This window comes from Pleurodeles waltl, chromosome 3_1 (genome assembly GCF_031143425.1).
Source record: "Pleurodeles waltl isolate 20211129_DDA chromosome 3_1, aPleWal1.hap1.20221129, whole genome shotgun sequence".
NCBI classification, from domain to species: domain Eukaryota; kingdom Metazoa; phylum Chordata; class Amphibia; order Caudata; family Salamandridae; genus Pleurodeles; species Pleurodeles waltl.
In genome coordinates this window covers 231,233,000-231,247,615 of record NC_090440.1, presented here as the reverse complement: position 1 = coordinate 231,247,615, position 14,616 = coordinate 231,233,000, and the positions used below count along the sequence as shown (strand labels likewise).

Sequence of the window (14,616 nt, the reverse complement as noted above, 5' to 3'; positions counted from 1 at the left end):
ATCATAACCCCGACCGACACTTGAGGCCACCAGCATCTCTGGGTCACTCTAATCTGATGCTTTAGAAATGGCGAATGCCTCTTCAGCACAACAGGGGAGTGTCAGCCGCACCAGCGCCCAGGGCCTCGTCCACCCACCCCTTCCTCATGTGGAGGAGCTGCTGAAATATTGGTTGTATGATGGAACCCCGCATGCGGCAACCACATATGCCTGAACAACGTGATTGGAACAACTACAGCATTGTTTCCATACATGCCTTTACCACGCATGCCTTTACAACGATTTTTCGTTGTAAAGGCATGTGTGGAAACTGCATGCGTGGTTGTCGCATGCCACCCCCCACCCTAAAAACTGAAGTACCCTGACCCCCCCTTAAACTAATCCAATGCCTCCCCGACCCACCCTGAGCCCTAAAACCGACCCCACCCCCAAAAATGAAACAACCCAACCCCTAAAAACAAAATTACCCTAACCCCCTCACCCCACCCCTAAAAACAGAAGTGCCACGACCCCCACCTTTAAAAATTGCTGCGATACGCCCGACACACCCTGAGCCCTAAAACCGCCCCAACTCCAAAAATAAAACACCCTAACCCCTAAAAACTAGATTACCCTGACCACCCAACCCTGCCCCTAAAAACAGAACTACCCGACCCCCCACCTTTACAAACTAACTGATACCCCCACCCACCCTGAGCCCTAAAACCGACCCCCACCCTCCAAAAATGAAACAACCCAACCCCTAAAAACAAAATTACCCTAACCCCCGCCCCTAAAAACAGAAGTACCCTGACCCTCTGCCTCTAAAAACTGCCCCGATACCCCCACCCACCGTGAGCCCTAAAACCGACCCCACCCCCCAAAATAAAACAACCCAACTCCTAAAAACTAAATTACCCTGAACTCCCAACCCTGCCCCTAAAAACAGAACTACTCAACCCCCCACCTTTAAAAACTACCTGATACCCCTACCCACCCTGAGCTCTAAAACCGCCCCCACCCCCCAAAAATAAAACTACCCAACCCCTAGAAACAAAATTACCCTGGCCCCCGACCCCCAACCCTAAAAACCCTCCCCGCCCTAAATACCAAATTTCCCGCTCACCACCCACCCTAAATACAAAATTACCGCAACCCCGCTCCTAAAAATCCACCCCCAACCCGCCCTAAAAACATAATTAACCCAACCCCCAATACAAAATTACTCTGACCCCCACCCCGCCCCTAAAAACCCGACCCCCTTACTAGCCCTAAATACAAAATTACCACGACCCCACCCCTAAAAACCCAGCCCCCCACACTCTCCTGAATACAAAATTACCCTGACCTCCCACCCCACCCCTAAAAACAAAATAACCCCGACTCCCTACCCTCTCCCTAAAAACCATAGTACTGACCCCCCAGCCCCATCCCTTAAAAAAATAAAATAACCTAACCACCCCAACCCCCCTCCCCACCCCTAAAAACTACCCCCAACCCTGCCCAAGCCCCACTTACCTGACCGCGTCCTCTCCTGAGGGATCTTCCTTTTTCTCTGCCTTAACTACGCATGTGCGTGGTTCAGCACATGCGTGGTTAAGGCAGAGAAAAAAGGCCTGTGTTGTTCAGGCAAGCATTGTTCCACTTATATGAACAACGCAGGCGTGGTTCTGGATGCGTTGTTCTGGATCTTTCCCAAAATATTACCTGGGCCTTCAATTCCTGTTGAAACTACAGGATAAGCTCTCCCATTTGAGCGAAGTAACGTTTTAATTACATGCATTGCTCTGACCAGGGCACATTAGACAGAACATTGAACATACATCCAATACAAGGCAGATACATCATGTATTTAGATAATACGGTCCTCACAATAGCACAAATCAACTAAAAACCAACAGTACACTTTAGACAGAACTGTGTAGAGACACACTCAACACAATGAAGGTACACCATGAATTTAGGTAACAGTGCTCACAAAAGATTTAGACAGCGCACTGCCCACACAATCAACACAGCACAGACACACCCTGTTTGCAGGTAGCACAGAGCTCACAATGGCACAAATTACTCCAGACATCATGCATCTCACACACAACATCCAGCAGTACGTTAGACAAAACACTGCGCGCACACACACACACACTCAACACTGCACAGATATACCATATAGGTGGGTCTCCCCACACTCTCAACATCATGCTTCTGTAATAATACACAAAACTGTTATGTCCAGTGCTCTGCACGAGCAGAGTGTGTGGTTTCCCTTTGCATGCCGAGCATTCCAGAACCCAATTGTGTTGTGATGTGGGCTCTGGAATGGTCTGCGCGCAAAGGTGACCGTTGGAGGTATAGTGAAGTTGCAGCCGATGCCCCACTGAGTTATCACGAAATAAAGCTGTTTTTCAATTCACCCGGATGTCCTTGATGCTGTTTCTCCCTGTGACAAAAACACACAACAAATCTTTAGACATGCATCCAGCCTAGCATACATCTGCCATATAAACAGGAGCAGCTCCTCCGCTAGGGCTTAGAGCACCACCCCCCCCCCCACCAGCAGCTGCAACTGCAAACCTTTTACCAAAAAACGATAATAAACTACGTTTATTACCGTTTTTTTGTTAAAATGGCGGGCCACAGACTGTGACAAGCACTGAGGCGCATGTATGTTTGGCCGGCCGTCTCGGCTGGCCAAACACACATGCGCAGTAGGCTCTCTCCAGCCCAGCACTGTGTTGCCAGGCTGGATAGAGCAGGCACAGGCTCCCAATCTGCCTGGGAGCGCCCTGGCTGGGCACTCCTGCCAATACTAACGCTGCCTGGAGCAGCGTCAGGATTGGCCACAGGGCAGGTTGGGAGCCTGTGCCTGCAGCCTGTCTGCGCAGGAGAAGAGCAGTGCAGTGGTGCCGGTGGCAGCCACGATGATTCAGGTACGTTTTATTTTTTTTATTAATTCCCGTGCCACTCCCTCCCTTATCTCTTTAGCACCGCGAGCCGCTCCTGCATATAAATGAGTTTTATTTTGCTCATTACACAACATACACAATCCTACCTCAGAACACATTCACATAAAACACCAAAGAAACATCCCATGCAACACAAATATGTGGCTGTTTGTAATGCCAATAAAGAGCACTTGATACCACCAGATGCCTTTCTGACATATACCTCTACCGGGCAATGGACACACCTAGAAACTCAGAAGACGTGTCAGCGATTTGGTCCTGCCCTCTGACGTCACCCATCATAGACAAGAACTCTCAGGTGAATGTGCCTCTTTTGATGATTCATAACTAACAGATGCACTTTCCTATCTACTGAGTGCCAATCTCCACAAACCAAGTCAGAACCTTGATTGCGATGGAAAGCTTGGAAGCACTTGGAGAGTCACAATTGCACCAATGAAAGAGCTTCGAAGCCAAGCCAACAGCAAGTTGTACACTATACAAAGACCAAGGGTGCAAAGGTACAAAAATACTTTATTATTTAGGTTAATAAAAACAATAACAATGTTACAATAACAGTGAAAAATAAATTAGATTACTAAATCAATTTTGTTAAAAGATCAGAGCAGAGTCATCATTAAAATGTCATCTCTTCAAGATCATTTAAATCACCACTGCGGTCCTCTCCATGAGAGGATGAGTCCACCTTAAATATCAACTGTGAAGTGTTGTTGAGGTACTGAACTGTGTCAAAAATAGCTTGATTAATAAGAGAGAGTTTAGCGTGCTAGGGACTTATAGGCCGGTCGGTCTTGTGAGAGCCAGTCAGATTAAATTGCATTATTTTATGAATTTCATCAGTTTAAAGTTAAGCTGTAGGTCTGTTGTATCCAGTCCTTTTATCATAGCCATTCTGCATGTTCGAATGCCCCTTGAATTAAAATAGTTGTTTTAGTAAAAAAACACAGACATACTTGAGAGTTGGGCATGTGCAAACCAAATTAATGATATCCTATTTTACAGCACTGCATAATCTATAGGTATTTGGGCAATTGTATTTCCAGGTGGGTTGGTCAGCCAGAGATGGAACAATACCAAATCGGGTTGCCATAATTTTCCTCTTTGAGAATGTCGTACTCAAGTGTGCTTCATATGTTTGCAGGACCATCCAAGGGTGGGCATGTCTGGTTATCCCGTTTTTGTCTTTTAACCTTAGCAACTTTATTATCTGGCGAAATGCTGAGAATGGAAAGTTCTTATTCCATAGGTCTGTTGTATTTGAAGTTTTCAGTGCGGTTCCCAGATATTTACTCTGGGTGGAGTGAGGATCCGCTGCCAATACCTGCCAGATGGCATTATTTAATGTATTGCCCTGGTTTGACCAGATCTTATAAGTGAGAAACAATAAAGGGGTTCCCTAAAAAGATGCTAGTAGCTCAATCAGGGAAAATTATGAGTAAGAGAAACTATGGCGTGAGCTACAATAATCATATATGCTCTGAAGATCAGATAGTCTTCAGAGGTAACGCCCTATAGGGCTTGATAGATATATGGATGGAGGGGAGTTGATGAATTGAGATCATTAAAAAAAAGGGAATACCGGACTGCTAGATCAAATCAAATAATAACACAACAAAAACAGAGAACAAAGTCACAACAAGAAGAACTTTAATAAAGTGCTAAAAATACACACATAATAGTGAAATAAAGAAATTATAAACTATTAAACCCTAATATTCTAATTCAGACACATCACAATCAGACTAAACAACAATGAACAATATAGTTAAATCAAAATGTTCTTGCACATGTGACAACATTAATAAACCAATACATAAAAAGTACAATAAATACAAACATATAAAACCATACTCAAAAAATGGGTAAATACACATACATCGATGATGATCTAATACAAAAATAATCTATATTAAGAGGAGAATAAATCAAGCGAATATCACTACAGCAAAGATATGCTGTGGGAACCAACGGACTACGCGCGTTTCGGTGTTCCTAATGGTTATAGGTCACCTTCCTCAGGGCCATTCCCATTGATAAAAAACGAAAAATAATTTTTCAAGTTCTAGCAGCCAGGTTCTCAAATTGATTAATCAAACTTTGGATAGTTGATGTACTAAGGTCACATAGTCATGTCATTTCAAATGTCTATGTTGGTAATTCTAACAGAATTGTAATCACTTGTTGTTCCAGGCCTCTATATGGGCATAGTCACATCAGATGTGACGGAGAAAGTTGGTTTGGCTGACAGGGCTAGAGATGTATTTTACGTTGATGTCCTATGTCTGGTAATCTCGCCGCCCGCCAAGCGGTTCCCGCCGAAAGACCGCTCCGCGGTCAAAAGACCGCGGCAGTCATTCTGGCTTTCCCACTGGGCTGGCGGGCGACTGCCGAAAGTCCGCCCGCCAGCCCAGCGGGAAACACCCTTCCCACGAGGAAGCCGGCTCCGAATGGAGCCGGCGGAGTGGGAAGGTGCGACGGGTGCAGTTGCACCCGTCGCGAATTTCAGTGTCTGCAAAGCAGACACTGAAAATCTTTGTGGGGCCCTGTTACGGGGGCCCCTGCAGTGCCCATGCCATTGGCATGGGCACTGCAGGGGCCCCCAGGGGCCCCACGACACCCCATACCGCCATCCTGTTCCTGGCGGGTGAACCGCCAGGAACAGGATGGCGGTATGGGCTGTCAGAATCCCCATGGCGGCGCAGCAAGCTGCGCCGCCATGGCGGATTCCCATGGGCAGCGGAAAGTCGGCGGTACACTGCCGGCTTTCCGCTTCTGGCCGCGGCTGTACCGCCGCGGTCAGAATGCCCGGCGGAGCACCGCCAGCCTGTTGGCGGTGCTACCGCCAACCTCCGCCATGGCGATAATTACCGCCAGGGTCAGAACGACCCCCTGTGTGTGTTCATGTGACTGGCCTCCCTGTATGTGTTAATGTGAGTGCGTATGTCAGCAGTTTTCTAGAGAATTCCGCCCAAGCCTCGATTTAAGGACAGTTCATTGTGTTGCTAGACTCACAGGTTTTCTTTGCTCGACTGGCCAAGACAGGAAGTGAGTTGTGTGTCCACCTCAGACTTTTCAAATTTGTTGTTTTTAGTATGCCTACTTTAGCGGGTGCACTGATGTGCCTTAGAGGTTTAATGCTCACTTCCAGATGCTGATATGAATGATCGCATCCTGTTGGGTATTTGATAACATATTTCCTCAGGTGCTGCAACAGAGGTATACGAAGAATTGTGTAATATACTATCGAGCGTGAGTTTGCGCTGTGGCATGTGTAGCCCGAAGGGACATCATCCAGAGATCTGCCATTTACCTCTCTCAAACCTAAGTATTACAAGGCAGCAACTAGTTTTTGCCGATTATGATCACGACATTTTGATGTAGAAACTAATTGCGGATGCATCTCCCAGATAGCATTTTCCGCTTCCAATTGTTCATCTTTGTCTGGTGTATAAATTAAGTTGGAATTAAAGTCACCTGTCACTATTAGTTCCCAGAAAGGGTTTGAAAGACTTACTTCTGTTATCATAGAGACTCATTTATTTAAAAAGGTGATCTTTTCCTGGGCTTTAGGGTGCACATACACATTGATTAGTATTTCCGTGTTTGCTGGGTGTGCATGCCACATACTGAACTTGATTATTTGAAGACCATGGTACTGGGAAGGCAGCTGCTCCGAGATGATGTATAGTGCTGTTGACACACATACCACAAGGCCCCCCTTTGGTCTCCCAAATTGGTACAATCTTGTGGCTTCAGCTTGATAGAGGGTCTAGCCTGCCAGCTGCACTGGCTCTATTAACCAGGTCTCTTGAAGAGCTATAATCTGAAATGTTTGCCAGCTCAAAGGGAGGGCCCCATCATCAAATATTTGCTTTGTCCCAGCGATATTCCAGAAAGTATATTAAGTGAAGCCTGCTGGGGCTTTTGCGAGCCTTTGTTTGGGGAGTCAATCTTTCCGAGAGGCATTAAAGGCCGACACTATCCAATGCCATTGTTCCTGGTTTATCTCACTTGGTTGTGTGTGTCTTTTTTGGACCATTACTCCTAAGCTACCACAGGCACTTTGAAGAACTGAGTACACTGCAGTAGTGTCTTGTTTTACACTTATCAGCTTGGCCGTCATTAACAGGGGTAAGGGATAACATGGTTTTACAGGTTTTGGTAGTATTATGCCCCTTGATTCAAACTGTTGGCTGGCGCTCATCACTAATAATGTTATCTCTTTCGTTCTCCACATTGACAGCGTTTGCTCCGGTTGTTTATTATCCTCCGTATGGAGGAATTTGATTGATAGCAGGTCTGATGATTTAAGATGCATCAAGGTGAGGATTTCATCAAATAGTCTCATAATATTTCCTCTATTGGAGATGTCTTGCTGTTATTGGGAGCTGTATTGAGGTGTTAGGATGATTTGCTGGTCCGTGTCCTCTGACTGCTGGTGATTGATTGTTAGTGTTGAAGAATGAGACATCATCTGCTCAGAATTTTGAATTCCTCTTTCTTCCCTTTGTCGGTTGATGTTAATTACTATCATATCATAATGAGAAACACTCTTGCTGGTAGCCCTGCTGATTAGTTCCATAGGGGTTCTTTTTGTGGTATTTGATTATTAATGTGATATTTTGATCAGCACGTGCAGGGCCATGGGTGGGTTCTTTATTATTGGCACTGCAATCACTTGATATTAAGCAAAGGCTATGACTTGTCATGTTTGGTTCACGTTGTAATGTTTGCTGTGTTGTAAGCAGCAAAGACCTGACAACATCTTGACTCTGTATACATTGCCAGGGAGACTGCTCCTTTTTCCATAAAGTAGACTATTTTGGGCCTCGGCCATTTTTTCTGCCTTCCATGCGTTATTGGGAGCATCATCTATTGAAATGCTCTTTTGGGTCTGGGCCATTTCTGAAGGCTTTCATGGATTATCGATCGTGTCATCTGATAGTTGCAGTGTTTCCAATGAATCTGAGAGTAACGCCCTTGCTTACGCTTCATTACCCTAGCGGAGTCTACTGAAAGGCTTTCAGTTGTTTTATCTTGTTGCTCCTGCTTGACTTAGAAGATGAGGTATAGTTTGCTGCTACGTGGAGCGACTTTCACTGTACAATGATGGTTATTTCTTGCTTTCCTCTCACGTTTTTTCCATCTTTTGGTTTGAGCTGGAATCAGTGTCTAGTTCCGGCGGTTCAGTAGTAAGCTGTGGTGCTGGTTCGGGCAACTCCGCATTGCAAGAGGCACTCTGTGCGTTGCTGACCGAGTTACTTATTACCGGTTCAGTCAGCTCTATGTTACTGAGAGCTATGGTGTTAGAACACTGAGGTGCAGGATCAATCAACTCCAAGTTACTTGGCGCACCACGTTACTAGTCGGTTTGGTGAACGCTGGATCTGCCAGCTTCGTGTCAGTTGGGACACTGCCTGCAGCATTTATTAGCTTGGTTGGCTCCAGTGCGTGATATACCTCTGGCGCCTTCACGCCTAGCACAGGCAGTTGTCTAACGTCCTTCGGTACCAGGTTGTTATTTTTCTTCCTATGGAGCATAGTTGGCCAATGGTTGGGCCAGAAGTACAGTCTGCTTGTGCCACTGAGTTGGTTGCTTGGACCGTTCCTATCAGCTCTGTCAGTTGTTCAAGTTCTGCATTATTCGTGGTGATGTGGGTTGCTATTATGTTTATGAGGTCAATCTGAATGTCTCACTTGTCTGACTAGATGTTGAACGCAGTGACCGCTGTTTGTAGAATATTTAAAAGTGAAGTATGTAGATGTGATATATTCTCCATTTTTGGATTTAAGGTATCCTCATTTCCATTATTTTCAATGCCAATAAGTAGTTCTTTCGTATTCCTGCTTGCTTTTGATATGTAAGGGCCATGGCTATTTCCAGCTGCGTCCCCTGACTGGATGTTGATTAACGTTGCAGAATTGTTACTTGCTAATTTATACCCGTTGGTTGTAATTTCTTGGGTTGATTGATCGGGTATGCTTGTTGTTTTAGTTTATTTTAAGAGCCCGTCAAGGGCGCCAAACAAGTTGATGGTCTTTACCTCCATTACCTGCAGTAAATCCATGTTGCTAGTTAAAGAAATTGAGTGCAGCCAGGAGTTGTTCATCTGAGCAGCAGAGTTACTGGTGCACTGACTGTCTTCCTGTGTAGGGGGCAGCATTGGTTCCAGCATGAGGGCAGGCCTTGGAGTGGTGTGCGGGTAGTTTGATGCATGAACCTGGGCCCAGATTGTGATAGCACTGCCACCTGGAGTTTCAGACTTTAATGTTTTCCCCTCATTCTTTGGGTTTGTGTTTACACTAGTACATTGATCATGATTTTGCATTGGGTCCGGCTTTTGGGGTTTGAGTGGACTCAGCAGGCCAGCTATGTACTCTGTTTTCGAGTATATGACTGAAGCTGAATCCTTTACAAAGGTGAAATTTCCACTAGGGTTCATTTTCCCAATTCGTGTCTGGATTGTCTGAATCGGCAATATCAATGAGCTGGCCTGGGCAGCTCTAGCTTTTGGCGTGCTATCTAGTGTACTGCTGGTTTTGTTGGGTCACTTTTGCATTGCCTGCTGTCTGATCCTGCCAGATCTCATTACGGCATGATATTATTTTTGTGTGAGATAGGGCAAGATAGTATTGGAAAGGGTAGGAACTTGCACCGAACTCACAAACCGCACCCCACCTAGGGGAGCCGTCTTTGTGAGGTCAGGATCAACCCAATGTGGCTCCACTAGCGGTCACCCTGCCGTGTGATAATGCTGTGAGCATTGAGAAATTTTAGGTCTGGTTATTTTCTGTGACCTTCTGGTGCAGCCTCCAGTAGCCGCCTGTGGGCTCCTTGTGGGCTTGTTGTGTGCATACCAGCTTTTCTGATGGCGATGATGACTGAGTGACTGTGCGCTGCCTCACCCCTCCCGTTAAATATTAAGCTTGTTCGACCTTAAGAGGGGGGCACAAGCACGCACATCTTAAGGATGGTTGGTTTAACTGATGGTGGATGATTAGGGGCACCTAGTCACTCCCACCTGTGGTCTGGGGGTTCTCCAGGTGCTCCTCGAGGACTGTTTATGGGGCTGGGCAAAGCCACCCTAGCCCCCTAACTCACATTCCTCTGTGCTTCTGCCTGTGACCGCCCAGGTGCTTCTTACGCCCAACCAGCCAACACACCGCTCCCCAATCGCTTCCCTCTCCCCCCTCACTGGTGTAGATCGTGTTAGATTCCAGTTTTGGTCTTGTGGAACACAGCAAAGCTGAGGGTGGAGCCGGAACTGGGACTGGATCCGATGCTGTTGGCCCCCGTGAAGGTGATTCAGCCATGGAATCAGGGGATTCAGGCAATGGGCAGCGAGTAGCGAACAACAAGCAGCAATGGGTGATGCGAGGTGCAAGCAAGTTGAAGATTCATAGGGTGACCAGAGGTCCCGGATTTACCGGACTGTCCCCGGTGTCCTGACACTTGTTATAAAAATAGACAAATGTCCCGGATTTAGGAGAGGGTCGGGTGGGCCTGCACATTTATCACTGTGCTTTAAAGGCTCGTGTTCACACCGGCCCTTTCCTGACACCACAGACATAGTTTTGTTTGAAAGACTCTCCAAGCAGCACAGCAGGACATAATGGGGGCAAATAAACCCCTATGGAGCCCATCACCTGAGGCCAGAATAACAAAGGTCCCATTGCAACACTCTGCAGCATGGCCGAGGAAGTCTTTAATTTTCATGCGCAGAGGTGTATGTTTTGGGAGCATGAACATTATACTTCCCTGGCCATGGTGTGGTGTGTTCCATATGGCTGTCTTGATACACATTGTGTGTATATATACATATGCTCCACCTCCGCCTCGGTGCGTCTAGCGTGTACGATCACAGACCAAGAAGCCTCAGAGGAGAAAAAACCCAGAGCGCTACATAGAGAGAACTTTAGCAAGCGAAAGAGAACGACATTGTTTATGCACATATACTGCGCCCCGCAACACGTCGCCCCAATCAACTGGTAGATTCGTATATGTCTACTTCTTGTCACCCTCGAGTATCATGGCGCAGAACCGTCTATAACAACAGCACCGAGGAGGAGACAACACGTTACAGATAATCACAGACCCAAAAAAGATAATGCAGCCGTGAGAACAGAGGGGCGGGGGGGAGCAGCAGAGCGGCCACGAGGTGACAAGGAGGGGGGAACAGCCGCGGGCAGACAACAGGCCTCAGGACGAGAAGGAAGCAGGAATGAACCCAAGCAGAGCAGCGTGGGGCGGAAGACACAAGAGGGGACACACGGGCTGGCCAAGCAACGTAGAGCAAGAGAAACACACCAGGAGAAGGCCTGAGTCAAACAAAGAGTCGAAACCGGTCTTTCGTATTTGTGAGGTCAAAGAACAGAGAACCACTTACTTTTCAGTAACGCTCTGACTTTCTACTCCCCTGTAAACATTCTGGGCCGCTATCACTAGTAAAAGAGCTGAAGGCAACTCCGCTGAGAGCGAGCGCACGCCACCTTCTACGGGGCATTATACGGCCGGTAGACAGGAGACAACCAGCTAAATAAAAGACGTGAAGCGCATTTCCTGGTGTCTGGTTCCCCCTGCTGTCCAAAGCGGGGACTCTTAAGCCCTTTAGTACAGCACCTGGATTCTAGAAATGTGTCATGTCAGGCTGCCTACCGCTCTCTCACTGTCAAAACTTAATTGCGTGTTTCCTCACACGTTTTAAAATGTTTATATCGAACCAGTAGGTTAACATTTTTTCAAGTGGTTTGCAGACTGCAGAACTCTGTATCAACGTGGATATAATCACCTAAGAAATGGAGTCATGTTATAGCGCCTAAATCCTAGACGCCACGTGTGTTACAAAATATGCTAAGTCTTTGGCTGCTCTTCTTTGTAATTAGAGAGGCTTTGTTGTGCTTCCTTCCAATTGTAGAGGGGTTGCACGCTGCTCTCCCTCTGAGTGGCTGTGGTCTGCTGCCTTCCCTTTGCAGATTGTTCATGTTTTATGGTTTTGTGTGATATAATGCAAAATGATAAAGGCCCGTGCAAACCTTTGTGAGAGCCCCCTAAAATGTTAGTTAGTTGTCTGACTCACAAGTTTAATACAAGCATTGGCAAAATCAATAGGTCTCCCTTTAATGTGTCAGTGCATGTAAACACTGTCTTTAACAAACAGTGTCTAGATTCAGTGCATGCCAAATGCAGTTTTTCCACATTAAAGCCAGCCCTTTCGGCAAAAAGTATAAAAAATGATTGCTTTCTGTGTATAATGTATATTAGAAATAAATATTTCAATGCGACAAACAATGTGGAGATTGAGTATACTTTTCAGATGTGACATAGGCCCTCATTACAACCCTGGCGGTCCAAGACCGCAAGGGCTGTTTTGGCTGAAGCACCGCCAACAGGCTGGCGGTGCTTCAGAGGGGATTACGACCGCGGCGGTAACGCCGCTGTCACACCGCCGGGGCCGGCGGTTTCCCACCAAATTTGCCCCGGCGGTGATAATGCCCAGGGGATTACGAGTCCCCGACCGCCAGCCTTTTCCTGGCGGTTTGAACCGCCAGGAAAAGGCTGGCGGTACGGAGAATCGTGGGGCCCCCTGACAGGGCCCCATGCAGCTAAGCGCGACGGGTGCAACTGCATCCGTCGCACGGCCGTAACACCGCCGGCTCCATTTGGAGCTGGCTCCTATGTTGCGGCCCAGCGGGGATCCCATAATGACTGCAGCGGGGGTGCGGCCGCATTGGCGGCCGCCCGGCACACAGCCACCCGCCAAGATCATAATGAGGGCCATAGTCTCTTGTAGAATACAACAGGAATACTTCCTGGAAGGTGGACGGATACACCAAACAGCCAATACATGAGGTAAGAAATTGGTACTCTTCTGGGTTGAGTCAAAGTCCACTCCAGGGCCGCTTTAGCGCTGGTGGCTCCTGGTGTGACAATTTGTTTTGCCCCCCCATCCCTCTTCTCCCATGGCCTCCCCCCAGATTCCCTTATTTCTACCTAGCAAAAGTGCCCCTTATCTCTCCATAGCCCCTCTCACATACTTTTCATTAGTTTTAAAGTTCTGGTAAAGCTGGCTTTGCTAATCCACTCAGCTAGCCATATAAAATGCAGATCCGCTCTCTGCAGCAGGCATATTAACCCACTGCACAACTTTATGGTGAGTCAAAACTGCCAAAAGACAAAGCTCTGATTTCTCTTTCTAGCAGGAACATTAATCATATCAGTTGTCATGACATTTTTTATTGCTGCCTGAAAGCTGGGTGCACAAGAAACTCTACAGCAGGCACTTTCAAAACGTAAGTTATTGCTAAACACAGGCCCCCACTGCCCCCCCGCCGCCCAAGGCCAGTGCAACCCCCTCCAGGGCAGCGTCCACTGGTCGCACTACCCTAAAGCCAGTCCTGGTCCTCTCTATGTATTGTATGTGTTCAAGAATCTGTAGACAGCAGCACAGTGAAGCCAGACCTAGAAAGAACCTAGACAACAAGCGTTAGACTACACTTTCACAATTGCACTACTCACTATTGACACCAGCAATACAGTAGTAAAGGTCTACTGAGGACAGACTATCAAGGGACAAAACATTGAAAGCTAAGTGTAATTAGGGGAGTATAGAGCTACTATTCCTAACTCCACATCTACGTACCTTGTATATATCATGTAGGCACATACATGCGGAGTTAGGTATAGAAAATCTAGACTTACTTACCTTTGGATGTTTTATTTTCGATATTCTGTTTTCGATATTCTGTGCCTTCAGTATTGATGATTCGATATTCAGTGGGCCCTTTGTTAATGGCTTGAATAGTCTTTGTTGTTCCTTGTTCTAGACCCATTGTAAGAGTTAACTATCATACCCTCTCATGTCGGCTAGGGTTTTGTAAGATGGATGTACTTTGCTTGTCCGCCCAGCCTGCCTCTCTCTTTGAATTTGGAGTATTCCATGATGTCCTACATCTGTAAGGGGACATCTTTTCTCTGCTTTCCCCATTTCTACAGGGCTGAGCAATAATTCATTGCCTTTATTGAGGTCTGTAAGTACCACTCGCCCCTCTGCACATGACCTGGCTCTTCCTCAGTATCTCATTGGGGTCAGTGGTTGCCAGTGCTGGGTTCCTGCGCTCATGTCTGCGGAAAGGGACTTATTGTTCATCATCAGACTGAACTAGAGCAAGAGACAGAAAGGCAGACAAGGTGAGGAAAAAAGGAGCAAGCAAAAGATAGGAAAAAAGTTACATAGGGAGAAACCAGTGATGTAAAAGAACTTGAAAGAGTAAGATAAACCAGAATAGAAGTGCAAGGTGGTGGACAAAAGGGGCTTAGGCTGAATTCCAGACCAGACACAAGCATTCAGAAGCACCACAGCGGGCTCCTACGTACAACGTTGGGCAACTGCTTTTAAGTTTTGAACAAATTAAGTAATATTCTTCTCTGATCCATGAAGTAATACTCTTCTCTCATCCATGAAATAATACTCTTCTCTCATCCATGTGGCATCTGTAGCTGGCATCTCCCCTCTGTTGGGACTGTGTGCCCTGCTCTTTTCTGCTTGCAGCTCACTCTCTCCCCATGACAGTTTACGCCTCCTGCTCTTTGCGCTTCTTGCCCCTTTCTGTCGGGTTACTGTGCCCTGCACTATCTCCTCTTTATGGCAATTGTGCCCTGCCCTTTTCCACT

At 46.7% G+C, this 14,616-nt stretch overlaps 1 protein-coding gene across 1 annotated transcript in view; it reads right to left on the bottom strand.

Annotated features, from left to right (window-relative positions):
• Nucleotides 1–14,616, bottom strand: part of GRAMD2A (GRAM domain containing 2A) — a 328,764-nt gene that overhangs the window by 140,197 nt on the left and 173,951 nt on the right. The gene's annotated exons all lie outside the window — the stretch shown is intronic.